The sequence below is a fragment of the Mustela nigripes genome, chromosome 12 (genome assembly GCF_022355385.1).
Source record: "Mustela nigripes isolate SB6536 chromosome 12, MUSNIG.SB6536, whole genome shotgun sequence".
NCBI lineage: Eukaryota > Metazoa > Chordata > Mammalia > Carnivora > Mustelidae > Mustela > Mustela nigripes.
Window position 1 is genome coordinate 29,499,849 of NC_081568.1, and position 13,911 is coordinate 29,513,759.

General features: G+C 41.8%; 1 long non-coding RNA gene across 2 annotated transcripts; it reads left to right on the top strand.

The window, feature by feature from the left end:
• The first annotated feature begins 1,013 nt into the window (after positions 1–1,013).
• Positions 1,014–11,769, top strand: LOC132028257 (uncharacterized). 2 transcript variants are annotated; one of them, XR_009407385.1, is made up of 4 exons: positions 1,014–1,071; positions 1,421–1,608; positions 10,177–10,298; positions 10,710–11,769. It is a non-coding gene; the product is annotated as an uncharacterized LOC132028257 (long non-coding RNA). The 2 variants fall into 2 exon arrangements; XR_009407384.1 differs by lacking the exon at positions 10,710–11,769 and having other exon boundaries at positions 10,177–10,533.
• Positions 11,770–13,911: the final 2,142 nt, after the last annotated feature.

Sequence of the window (13,911 nt, forward strand, 5' to 3'; positions counted from 1 at the left end):
TTGTAGAGGACACGAGGAGGGCAAGTCCTTACACACCCCCTGTGCCTGACTCTCCCCGTAAATACATCTCATTCACACAGCACGTGAAATTAACTCTGCCTTTAAAACAATGTACTAAATAAGGTATGTGTTCACTCAGCTGAAGTCTGCTTTTCGGAAGCCATTGGGACCTGAATTCAGGGAGACCTCTTTTATTTTATGAGTTGGGGCCAGGGAAAGCATAAACAGGCTCAGTTTACGTCCATGTACCTCTAATTGTATGAGTCATCTGGTTGTTGGGGAGAGTGTGTTCTTCAAGTAGCTAATACAGACAATAGACAGGGGAAATGTGTGTGGCAATGTGGGGAGAAGATCATGTATTATTAAACTTTTTGAAAGTCAAAGATCAGCTACCTTTGGAGGTTTGTCAGTAAAGCTAGTGTGGGAAGAAAATTGTTCTTAGTAATGCTACCGTGATTTAAGCGAAGCAGAATGAAAAATCAAGTCATCCAAACACACCTTAGCTGAAGTTAAGATGATCACTGTAGTTCTGCAGAACATGACATTTCCTTCTTTGCTGGATTTATGGTAGACGTGTAGATGGATTTGGAAAAGGGAGGGCAGGATAAGCTTAACATATTTAGGCTTATATTCATAGTTTAGCATTGTTTTGGGAATTCAAAGGCAACCCTAGTCAGTGTCCCTCCCATGAATGATTTCTTCATTTTCAGAAGGTTTTTCACTTAGGATGGTCATGCTGTCCAAGCTCCTGCAATGATTTAGCACTTGTTAGGCGCTAGACCCTGGAATTGCGCTGACTGGGCTTTTAGGGCTTGCAAAGAACAGTTACCTCTGAGTTTACCCCTAGTAATGGGAGTTCGCTGTGGAAGGAAAGCTGACCGGAATCTCCACCACTCAGCCACGTGTCTCCGAAAAGCCTTCCGGAAAGGCCACCTAGCCAGGCCTCACGAAAACTGGATTGAAGTTCAGGAACTGGAAGGTCATTCAGGATACAGCTCTGTGGCTGGGTTATCTTGTTGCCCCCTGAGCAGCAGCCATCTGCGATCCCTACTAGCAGGCTTAGCCGCCAAGGTGATTCAGCTCCTCTCTCTCTCTCTCTCTCTCTCTCTGCTTTTCTTTGATTGTCTCTTGGCTTCTGATCCTGCTATCAACTGCTCAGCTCTCTGCTGATCTCACATTTTAACTCCTTTAGTGAAAGAATCTAATTGGCCACACTGGGCACTAACCAGATGCTAGGGTTGAACTCTGCGTTTGTACCAGGCCTCCATTTGGTTGCTGGACACCCTGTAGATCAGTAGATCTTGGTCAGGTACTTCTGGGCTAGTCACCTATGGCCATGCTGTTGGGGTCACATGGTACCGAGCCTGGTGACCTTTGCTTAAGAAACTTCCCGGGGTTCATACTTGCTTTCTTTCCACAGGATTTGTGCCAACAGAAGGAACTGTATTAATGGTAGCCTCTTGGAAATTAACAAAGCTCTGTCTACTGTAAGACTCAAGGATGAAAAAGATTCAACTCCTGGTCTCCATGCACTTACCAGCTATAAGAGGAGGAGGCACGCATACAAGTCGTCACAGTACGGTGACAAATGCTCTTGTATACATAGGGGTATGTATGAGGTGCTCATGTCTGATCTTCCCATGGCCAGTCAAACCCTGGGACAATTATGAAAACATACTCATGTGTTGGACCTATTCTTGGGCAATTCATTGAGACTCTCTTAGGCAGTAGAGCCCAGAAGTTGGTATTTTTTTTTTTTTTAAATGTTTCCTAAGTTGTTCTAAGTACACCTGGGGATGAGGTATCAATTAACTTTATTTTTTCCCATGATTATAATCATTTTGTCATTCTTTCTGAGAGCAAAACTGAGAGATTTATCTATTTTGAGAGTCCTAGACCCTCCTAGGACTACGATGCTTCCAAAGTATTACATTTCTTTTGGAATACTACTGATTATCTTGAAATTGTGGTATAAAGGAAAATGTAAAATTGAATTTAGAGTTAAAGCAAATACTTCTAGTTTGGGAAGAATATTTATTTGCATGATTACGACATTCAGATGGCTGCAGAAAAGGGGAAAAGGTCCAATGTTGTTAGAATCTTCTAGTACAAAGACCAGCATTTAAATGTACTATAATTAGTATTGACTAAATCTCTTCAGACTCAGGGCTTGACAGACAATAAAAAACAAAATTTCTTCTAAAGTGACTGCCATGAAGAAGGCATTTGATGTCTTAGGGACAGGAGGATGACTGGATGTCACAATCTCAAAGCCCGCAGCTGCTGAAAGTAGGGACCCCTCCATGGCTCCATCTTCTCCCTTTTCTTTCTTTTTTTAAAAAATATTTATTTATTTGAGAGAGAGAGAGCATGAGCAGGGGGAGGTGCAGAGGGAAAGGGAGACAAGCCGACTCCCTGCTGAGCAGGGAGCCTCATATGGGGCTCAATCCCAGGAACCTGAGATTACAACCAGAGCCAAAATCAAGAGTTGGATGCTTAACAGACTGATCCACTCAGGTGTCACCCCTCCCCCCATCTTCTCCTTTTTTTTTTAGGAAACAAAGCTAAGTTTGTTATGAAGCTGTTCCTCAGCAAAGCCCAAAGAGAATAGTCTGCAGCCCCACTTTTGCTCTGAGTAGGTCAATTGTCCCCTGATAAAGTCACAACAACACACTGCTAAGAATCCTCACACTGGCCCTAGATCTCAGCCTTTCATCCAGAAAAAACCTGCCTGAGGATCAGAAAGAGAGAAGCAAATATTGTTCAAGCATCTCATCTCCTCTTTGAGAGAAAAGGTTCAAAACCCTCCTAATTTCCCATTGCATTGTCATCATTTTCATTGGAATCTGGCGTAGAGCTCGAACTGAAAGATTCTCAATGATGGATGCTGTCTGTACTGTGGGATCTTACAGTCCTGGGGAAGAGAAAACACAAACCAAATGATAAAAAGTAATACAGGGTACCATGAGGCTGAGGCCACAACTATTACCACATTTGGACCGCAAACTAGACCTTTCTTGGGGAAAGGAAGTGTGGGGGGGGGGGGGGGGGGGGGGGGGGGGGGGAGTGGTGGCAAGAGGGCATTCCAGGCTAGGTGGAAGGCTCTCCGGAGACTCTGTGCTCAGCCCTGCAGCCCTTAGGGGGCGGTGGAGCAATGGGTCAGCCTTTGGCCATTCACAGAACATCCTGAGGGAGCTCCCAGTGAGGCTGTGCAGCCGCTTTGCTTTGCCTATAAGGGCCAGGCCCGGGATCCCAGGACTCCCTCGTAACATGGGTCATGATGGCTGAAACAGAATCCATCACTCGAGCAAGGCAATTTCCTTTTCAAAATCACCACTTTATTGGGGAGGGATTTGTTTCATGCGAGATTGCCCTTTTGCAGTCATTTTCACCAATGATACTATTCCTCATAAAGGAAAGATGAATTTGCTATACTTCAGACTACTTCTAAGAAGAGAAAAGAAGACAAGAAAAGGGGAAAAATGGACAGTAATGGCCTTTTGCCAAGTAGTAGTAAGAGACAAATTCTTTGGAGTAAAGCATTTCTCATAAGAAATCAACTCTGACGTTGACATGGTAGGTTTATCAATGATTTCTGGCAGTGTCTTTGATAAGGATCTGGTTGACTAATTATCCATTAATTTTATTCTTGGTTCTTGAGATTACTTTCTGACACTCCTGTTTTCCAGAACTAAAACTTGAATCAGGTAAGAGGGTTATGGCAGACTTTGTTACTATGCAGATGGTCTAATGGCTTAGATCTAGGAGTGGCAAACTTTTTTTGTAAAGAGCCAGCATTTTCAGTAAAGACAGTAAATATTTTTGGCTTTGTAGTCCCCAGTACAGTTTCTGTTGCCATCACTCAACTCTTCCCTTATATGACAAAAGCAGATGCTGATAATATGTAAATGCATGTGCAGAGTTGTGTGTGTCCATAAACACTTTATAGACACTGAAATTTGAATTTTTGTGTGATTTTCACCTGTCATGAAATACTATTCTTTTGATTTATTCCCTCCAACCGTTTAAGAATATAAGTCATTCTTAGCTCATAGATCATCCAAAAGCAGGTAGTAGGCAGGGTTTTACCTAAAGGCTGTAGTTGACTGGATCCAGCTTTGGCTAAAGTTGTAACTTGAACATGGATCAGCTAGCTCTAGAGTTATGAAACACCAAAGCTGAAAGGGCCCTGAGGCTTCTAGTCTAATCTCCTCATTTGACCAGAAAACTGAGGCAGGGAGTGAGTAAGTGACTTAACCAAGACCACTCTTGGAGTGAGTGACATACCCTTACCCTCTGAAAAAATGTGGGATCAAATTATTTCATATGTATGTGTGTGTGTGTGTGTGTGTGTGTGTATTCTTAGGTGTGCATGACAACAGTGGGGGGTGGTCATGGAGGTATGTTGTATCACCTTTCTTTCAGATTATGATTTAGTATATTTCACTGAGGCAAAAAATGAGTCAAAATATGGAGAAATCAGTTGAAATCTTTATTGATGGCAGAGGTTGATGTCAGCCTGAATGGGGACAGAATTTTGAAAAGAGGTCGATTGCAGCCTTTTAGAGCATAGCAGATTTCCCAGGCAAAGTGGAACACTAAGTAGATTTTTTTTCCTCCTTAAAAGGCCATTTTATTCCTGTGATTAGCTTTCAGACAGCAGCTACCCAGGATCTCATCACAAAGGCACAGAGATATGTTGTGTGTGTGTGTGTGTGTGTGTGTGTGTGTGTGTGTGAGTGTAAGAGAAAGCTTTGAGAGGGAATCAAGATACCTTCATCCTAATTCTTTTGTAGGCCATCTAGTGCCTGCAGAAGAGCTTCCAGAGTCTTCTAAAGAGTAGAAAACATGGGTGATGGTTAAAGATACTGCCATAAAAGAGTTGACTCTGGGGCAAAAACTCCATATTTCGACCTTCAAGCCAAAATATTTCAAGGGACCTCTTGGCCATGTATTAATTACATCATAAAGACTTCAATCCAGATTGAATTCAATCTTTTTCTACCGAAAATAGATGAGCTCTTTGGCCATTTCCAACTCTGGCAACAAAACCATATGGACAGCTTCTCTTCCCTACCATTGTTGACTTCACATTTTCTCAGTGCGGGGAAAATGAAGTAATTAACTAATGAATACTCATCAATGTTTATGGGTTTATGAGAAGCAATTAGTAAATGCAAGTGTGAATTCTGGTCTTTAGATGTTTCAAGCAACTATCCACATATCCCTCATGGGTCAGTAGCAGGGCTGAGACCAGGCGGAGGCAGCTGGGGCTTCTCAGTCTGTGTGGTGGGCAGCACACTTGCCTCCCCTGTGTACCCACCCAGAAATGTCAAGGTGAGAGCCCCCAATCCTGAAGCTACTAATTAGGAGGAAATTATGTCAATGATCAGGCAATTCAAGTTGGACCACTGCCCTGGATGAGCTGTGGGAAACTTCTAGCATCCGTAGCCCTGCCTGTTTTTCTCTTCTTACTCCTTCGCTCCCTCACTGGACACTGTGTGAATAGATGAGATAATAAGCTAGATTTTCCGAGATCACAAATTACTCCCTGGGAATGATTTATATTGCATGGATACTTTCTGGCCTCCGGGATACTACTTGATGAATTACTGCCCTCCCGCTGTGCTCTAAGTGGAACCCTGGTGACCTGAAAGAGTTAATGCCTCCCTCCAAGTAATTCACTTACTCCTGGGGCGTAATTTACACTCCAAGAGGATCTGGCCTGCCATATGTGAGGCGCTTGGAGTTCCTTGAGAGAAAGTCAGCTCTAGAAATGTAAAGAATTAATATTACAAAAGCACATTTGCAGACCACTCTTCAAGGAATCCATCATACAGCTTCCCAGAACAATCCTGTAGGGTAGGTCGTGGATAATCCTAGCCAGTCATTCTGTAGCCAATGAAAGATCAGCCCATAATATACCCGTCATGAGGTTAGGAAACAGCATATTTGCAGAGTGACTTCACTATTCACTATTAGAAAAATAATGGGTGAAAGATTGGGAAGTGCCTTTTAGAAACATGAGTAAAAACAAAAGGTAAAAGTAAGGTAAATGTAATAAAATATCTGCTTTACAATATTGAATGGTAGGAATATGACCTAAATGTAGTGGATTAATGTTTTATGCAAACACAAGAACACTAGTTTATCAGAATGTGGCATGTGTCTTAAATGGCCCCCTGAGGAGATTATCTGCGTATTCTAAGACACAGCTATTGCTTAAAAACACTTTTATGCTTTGTGAATGTGTTTCTTCATTCATTTAACAAAGAGCTGTGCAGGCACTTAGCTTCATAAGGACTTGTGTGGGCAATTGTCAAGGGACATAAAAAGGCATGAGCTAATGCCCCTATGTTCAGTAGTGGCAGTTATCTGGATTTTGAGGATGGGTTTAGTTCTGGGTAAAGGCCAAGCCATGTGAAATAAATTCTGGTGAAAGAGATGGGTTAAAATTGAGAAAGGGTAATTTGGAGACTGAAATTTTGTATGGCTTGGGGTACCTTGCAACAAGGGCCTCCATTCTTCCTCTTGCCTCTCTGGGTTCATGTGCTTTGCTGTGTGACTTTGCAAATGCTTTTACTAACCAGGTAGCGCCATCTCCGCATCCCTTGAATCTGAACTGACACAGTGACTTGTTCTGGCCAGCAGAATGTGATGACAGTGAACATCTCCCCCTTTCTGAGCTTAGGACCCCAGAGGCTGACATATTCTCACTTACTTACTCTTTCGGATTGTGCCGTTATCAGGCAAACGTGCTGGGGCTCACCTGATGAAGGATGAGAGACTCGTGGAACAGAGTAGGGCGGCTCCATTCATTACAGCCGCGCCAGTGAATGTGTGATCATTCTGAGGGTTGCAGCAAGATTACAGTGGATGTGATCTTTTAGCATGTGCTTTCATAAAGAGTGGTAGCTCTGATGATATAGCAATCTACCTTATATAGAGCCTTCAGGAATTGAGTATGCAGCGAGCGTATAACTGTTGGTGATAAATGTATCTGTGTGTGAGAGAGTGTGCGCCACTACTTGTGTGAGGGCATGGTAGCTAACGTGTGTATGAGATCCTATATACCAATATGTACCAAGAATGTGTGCGTAGTTTTAGCTATGCTGCAATGTATATTTAACAGCACTGGTACTGTACTCTGGTTTTTCCCTTGTGTTTGCTGTTGCACACCGACTGCTAAGAGTGCATCAGTGATAAGCATTGAATACTCCATCTCTTCCCTCCCGGTAAATGGAATGAGAAAAGCCTTCTTCCATTGCTTCAGGCAACTGTCACCTTCTCTTTGTTGGTGGTCCCACATGGTCACTTAAGAAAAAAAGTGTAACCGATTTCTCACTCCAAGAACCTGATTTTTTGATCATCCGATGATCACACCTCCACCCCTAGACGTGTACATGAGCTTAGTCAAGATCAGCAGAGCTGCCTCACTGACCACTCCAGACAGATGAGCAATAAATACTTCTTATTTTATGCTTCTGGGATTTTTGTGGTTGTTACATGGCATTGTTATGGCGATCGAGAACTAATACAGCTTGAAAACTGGGTCCGAAAGAGGAACTCCTTATGCTGAACAACAGTAGAATTCCTGGAACAAGTGCATGGGGTCTCCAGGGAACCGCTAGGTGGTGGTCACATTCATGTGGGGGTATCCATTCCTGTATTTATTGGGTATCCTTCCTCTGTTCCTACTGCACCTTGTGCCACACACAAATGCTTGTATGCAATTCCCGCTCCATTAGATTAAATGTTCTGCAAGGGCAGTAATCACATCTTTCCGTTTTGCATCCCTAGAACCCAACACATAAATGGTATTAAGTGCTGGGAAAACAGGAAGAACTCCATGAGAAGTCCTAACTTGCATTGCATACTTTTAGTAACTTGGGTCTATTCACATGTGTTTGGTGCATAATATGGAATCTTAAAAATTAAGGAAAGCAGTAACTTGATGAAAGGATACATGCACATGTTCTGTCTTTCAAAAGGTGCAAAGGTAACTTCAGTGATAAGCAATTCTTCCTCACATGCCGTCTTCAAGCCCCCCACTCCCCTGGTAACACAATTACGGGATTCTTATTAATCAATTCTTCCAGACAATGTGCAGTTATTAAAATAAAGCTTTTGTCTAGGAAAGAAAGAGGACTTTTTCAACCATCGTATCTTTAAAAATCTGTGCATTTTACCGTCTCCTTTCTTTTGGTTGTTTGGGCCTACTGGATGTAGCCCTTTGGTTCTTTGCTCGAATGCTGGGAGAACCTCTCCCTTGGAGTTTGTTCCTTTTTGATACAGCAATTTTCCTTCGGCCTTAAGGTTTGAACACTGCTGGAATGAACACAACTGTTTATGTTTACTTCTTAGCTTGTAGACTTCTTCTATCACATGAGATGTCAGCCCAGCTCCAAAAACCTGCTAATTACTTCGGAACCAGGCAGCAGGGGGAGCAGATAAACTCAAAACATTGAGTTCCCTAGGTGACAGAGAGCCAGGAGCTCTGAAGCCCTAAAAAACAAAAACAAAACAAAACAAAAAAAACTTTTAATAGTGAGTGGGTACAATTTTAATAAAAACTCTTAAAGGAATCTTTACAAACCAGTATGTTGGTTCTGCTTTAGAACAATGCAAAGATTTGTAAACTCTGGCAAAACCATGTTAGCATAATCACATTGTCTGGAATAAACCTGGCATTGTATCTTTTGAGGCATGTTTGGGGGGTTCTATGAAGTGGTTTAAACCAAAGCCACAAAAATGAGAAAAAATTTATTTTCAGATGAATTTTAGTAGACTGCCAATTCCTAGCATTTATGTGCTTAAAGATGCCAACTTAAAAAAATCTTGAAAAAAAAAATCTTGACAATTAAGTGGTTTAAAGATATTCTTCTTGGGGCGCCTGGGTGGCTTGGTGGGTTAAAGCCTCTGCCTTTGGCTCGGGTCATGATCCTAGGGTCCTGGGATCAGGCCCCACATAGGGCTCTCCGCTCAGTGGGGAGCTTGCTTCCCCCTCTCTCTGCCTGCTTGTGATCTCTCTCTCTGTCAAATAAATAAATAAATCTTTAAAAAAAAAATTCTTCTCCAAGATTCATGGAATTTCAGGTTCAACTAATTTTAACAAGTACAAAATATATCCTAGGTACCCTAATTCGGTGTTTGTATATATATTTTCTCACCCAGTGGAATGAGTTATTCATTAAATATTATGTCACCATGATCAAAGCAAAAAAATTAAGTAAAATGATGTATTTGTTTTAGACCCGCTTTTTCTGGTTTGGATAATCTTGGTTTGCATAATATGGTTGCCTGTAATCTCTCTGCAGAGGAAGGCTTTTGTATGTTTTACACCATATTTAGCATGATTCATTTGTATTCATGCGATGGCCACTCTCAGAGTAGAGAAACTATTGCAGTGTGGCATGCCTAGGATGTTAGTTTTTGCTTTATGATGGACGGGCTGTTTCATCAAAACATCGTTTTAAACAGATGTGTTCTGGTGTTTACTGAAGGGAGAATTTAAACCAGACTGATTAATTAGCAGTTAGGCAAGACATTTCCCTGCACCTATCTGGGTAGTCTGGGGATTATGAAGCTGTCAGTAAGTTATACTCAGATGATGAAAAAAATGACAAACAGCAAACAAAACCTCAGATCACAATGCGAGTGTGTAAAATATGGTGTCCTGACTACTCTATGTGGTTTTTATTGGGACTGAGTTTTCTGGAGTGGGCTTGATAGGGCTAGCACAGGGGTCAGCAGACTTTTTCTGTTAAGGGCCAGGTAGTAAATATTTTAGGCTTTGGCAGCCATATAGCCCATCACAATGATGCAGTTCTTCATTAAACATTAAGCATTGAAACAATCGTAGATAGTGTATAAACAAATGAGCATGACTGTGTTTAATAACATTATTGTTTTTGCAATTTTTTCCCCAGTCACTTAAAAATGCAAAAAATACTCTTTGTTTGTCCACTATTTATTTGGCCCATGGACCATAGTTTGCTATCACTTAGACTAAAGCAAAGTTTCTCAAGTCAGTTTCAGTCCTGTCCTTTCTTCCTCCCTTGCTCACGTCCTTCCTTCCTTCCATGGGACCAATTCTTTTTAAATCTTCATTTCTATAAATTTATAAAATGAGGGATAAGAGTAGCTCCACTAACTCTTCATCAACTCACTCCACAGGTTTCTGTGATGGCTGTGCAAGAACAAGGATCTAGGATCTTCTAACTCCCCATTCAGTTTGAGGGACTTTGGACTCTGACTCCCTGCACTCAGTCTCAGGAATGTTGGCAGGATTAAAAGAGGTAATGGATGTGAAAGGATTTTGAAGAAAGGGAAGTGCCGTGCTGATACCAGATACTGACTACATTATGACTTGTGTCAGGAATGCATTTGCCAGGGTTCCTGGGTGGCTCAGCCAGTTAAGCATCTGCCTTTAGCTCCGGTCATAATTCCAGGGTCCTAGGATCAAGTCCCAAGTCAGGCTCCCTGCTCAGCGGAGAGTCTGCTTCTCCCTCTCCCTCTGCTCCTTCCCCCCCCCCCCCCCCCCTTGTGCTCTCTCTCTGTCTCTGTCTGTCTGTCTCTCTCAAATAAATGAATAAAATCTTTAAAAAAGGAATGCATTTTACATTACATCAGTTACAAGTAGGTGAGAACTTAAGTAACAATGGCTTAAACTATAAAGAAATTTATTGTTCGCTTACCTTCTGTACAAGGTCCCAAGATTTCTGCAGTGGCTTCATGATGTCATTCAAGACCTAATGTTTGCTCTCTGCATTCTGCTCTTATCCATGTATTGGCGATACCTCCTTTCACAGTGCAAGATGGATGTCACAATTCCAAAAGACATGTCCTCACATGGTGGTGCCCCAAATGAGAAGAAAGAGATGGGGAAATGGAGAGAAAAGAAAGAAGAAATGGGCTCCAAGAAGAGCCCTCAATCATTTTATCAGGGAGGAAACTCTCTTCTAGCACACCCCCAGCAGGCTTCTCTTCACATCTCATTGCGTTGAACTGGTTCACATGACCGTCCTCGTCACATCATTGGCAAAGTGGAAGAGGGCTGTGCCTGGCAAGTAAACCAACCATGAGTCAGCCTTTGCAACTGGATATAATGCTTCCTAACAGTGAGGATTCTGCTAGCAAAGATGAGTGAGAGCAACTGCTGGGGTCTGCCATGTGATTTTCCTTTCCTCTTACCCGTGACTGGCTGGCATCAGGTTGGGGAACAGCTGATGAGCTAATACCCTAAGGACATAGGGTAGGGATGAATCTTCCAGAAGCCAGGCAAGCTGTCTGCATAGGCGTGGACAAAGACCATAGTAATTAGTGGGCGGGGTCCGGCTGTGAGTTGAGACTGCATGAGGGCAGAATCTCAACATGACTTGCACCAACCTGAGAAGGAAGTGGAAGAAGGGAGGAACCCGGTGGTCATCTCCATGTGGCTCCTGGAATGTACTAGCGGGAGCCAGCTTAATGCCCATATATTATTCTATTTTATGAGAAAATGCTCCACAGTCATTTTTCTGAGGAATCATTTCTTGGTAAAATCTGGTACTGGAGGTATCTTTGTAGGTGTGTCTTGTTTTCAGGAAGTTTAGATTAAAAATATGGACTCACAAAACAACAATTGGGGGTTAGAAATTTTCAAGTTTAAAATATTCTTCATTGAATAGAAGAAAATGCTTTGGTGTCCTTCAAATGATTTCACTGATGGATTTCACACATAATTTGTGTGTATACACACAGACACACGTATATATCTATTGCATTACATTGATCTAGGCAGATCTAGAAATTGATTAATTGAAAAAGCATGAGTAAAATAATCCTTTAGAATGAGATGTACACTAATGTGAGCTAAATTAAGCATCTCAGGGTTTCAGGGTACCAAGCAAATGATGTTTTCCAAGGAATTAAAAATACCTACTCCAAAAAGAAAGCCTCACTGAAAATATACACTCTGTTCAGAGGTCAAATCTCATTACTGTGCAGATTCCCACATTATCTGGAAAACTGAACCAAAGGACCCTCAGAACTCTAAGATTCCTTCATTGTGTGAGTACCATTTAACTTTGAGGGTTTCTGCTTTGCTTAAATATTGCCATTCTGTGGTTACCATAGAAATGTCTTTATAATCAAGTTCCAAGCTCATAGCCCACTATCCACACATTCACCTCTCCATTCATCTCTTTGTTCATATATGTGTGTCTGTCTATCATGCATCTATCTATCTATCTATCATCTCTCTATATATATCACTATCTATCATTTGTCTATCTATAATCTATCTCTCTTAGCTCACATATTGTTTCTGCTCTCATGGAACTTACAACCTTGAAGAGGAGATCGACATTTTAAACATCTGCTTATATGGATGAATGTATAAATACACCCCAGATTTGTGCTCTGAAGAAAGGAACATGGCTCTGTGAAAGGACCATGCAGGAAGCTGCCACCCTAGACTGGGGCTCAGGGAAGCCTTCTTTGAAGAAGCAATGCTTGATCTGAGAACCAGCGTGTGATTGGGATTTAGGAGAAAGGAGGTAGAGTGGGACAGAAAGAGCATTTTTAACAGAGGTACAGTACGTGTTCACCTGTCTGTCCATCCATCCATCCATCCATCCATCCATCCTGTTTGATGGTGACAGGACCGTACAAAGTGATCATGGAGGTGTAATCCAGAAGAAGCTCTCTGATTTCTGAGTCTGTAAGTCCATTTAGGGAGACAAGAGAAGCATGTTTTTAAAAAATACTCAAAAAATGTTTGGTTATTTTAAGAAATCATAGATGTGAGGTAATTTTAATGCTTACTATTACTCTTACTGGGATGGAATTTGCCTGACTGAACACCCAGACACAGCCCTCCTGGGTATCAACCCCATTCTGGCTTTTTTTTTTTTTTTGCCCATGGAGAAGGTGTAGAGGACAAGACCCACTGCCAGCAGCCCAGCTACACTTCCACGGAAACTAAAGTAAATCCTGCATTAACAGAGGAATTTTTTTTTAATTTTTAATTTTTTATAAACATATATTTTTATCCCCAGGGGTACAGGTCTGTGAATCACCAGGCTTACACACTTCACAGCAGGAATTTAATCTTACAATGAATTCCTTTTTTTTTCCTAGTGCTTTTAGAATTGAGCACAACCCAAAATTCAATATTTTAAAAAAATGAGAATTACATTGGTATTGTTCTACATAAAGAGATTTCACCATTTCACTGTGACCCTCCAGAATACAGTTGCCCATACCGCAATCCGGTAGTTTGCGGGCTCACTTTCAGTGATTAGCAATTTAGCCCTTTACAGCTGTTGTAAATGTTCCATTGGGTTCACAGAATCTTGGTGTTAAATTTATACCTGGAATGAGCGTAGAGATCCAATATAATTCTCATTTTATGGGAGAAGAAATTGAAAACCAGATAGGTTAAGTGATTTTTTTCCCAAGCCACTTAAAAATTTATGCTCCAACTCACCCCACAGGCTTTAGTGATGGCTGTGCAAGTTGAGAACAACCCATATCTAGATCTCCTAACCTGGCTCAGGGTGAGGGGCTTTGGAGCCTGACTGTGCACTCAACTCCTTGCTCTTTGCTGGTCTTGTAACCTTGGAAACTTGCTTCACTTCCCAAGGTATCCCTTTCTTCATCTATAAGAGAGGTTACTACTTGTGCCCACCTCACTGCATTGTTGAAAAGGTGCAAATGCTCTACAAGAGTCAGACCTGCAGTAAATGCTCAGTAAATGCTTTGCCACATGTCTTGCTTTGGCCAACAGAAGGAGCACAGAGGTGCCATGTATCAGTTCTAGGTGGAACTTCAAGAAGCATGGCAAGTGTCTTCTGCTTTCTTGTGCCCCAGCTTGACCATGAGAAAACCATATCTTGGTAAGTCCATCATCCCACAGAAAGGAGAAGG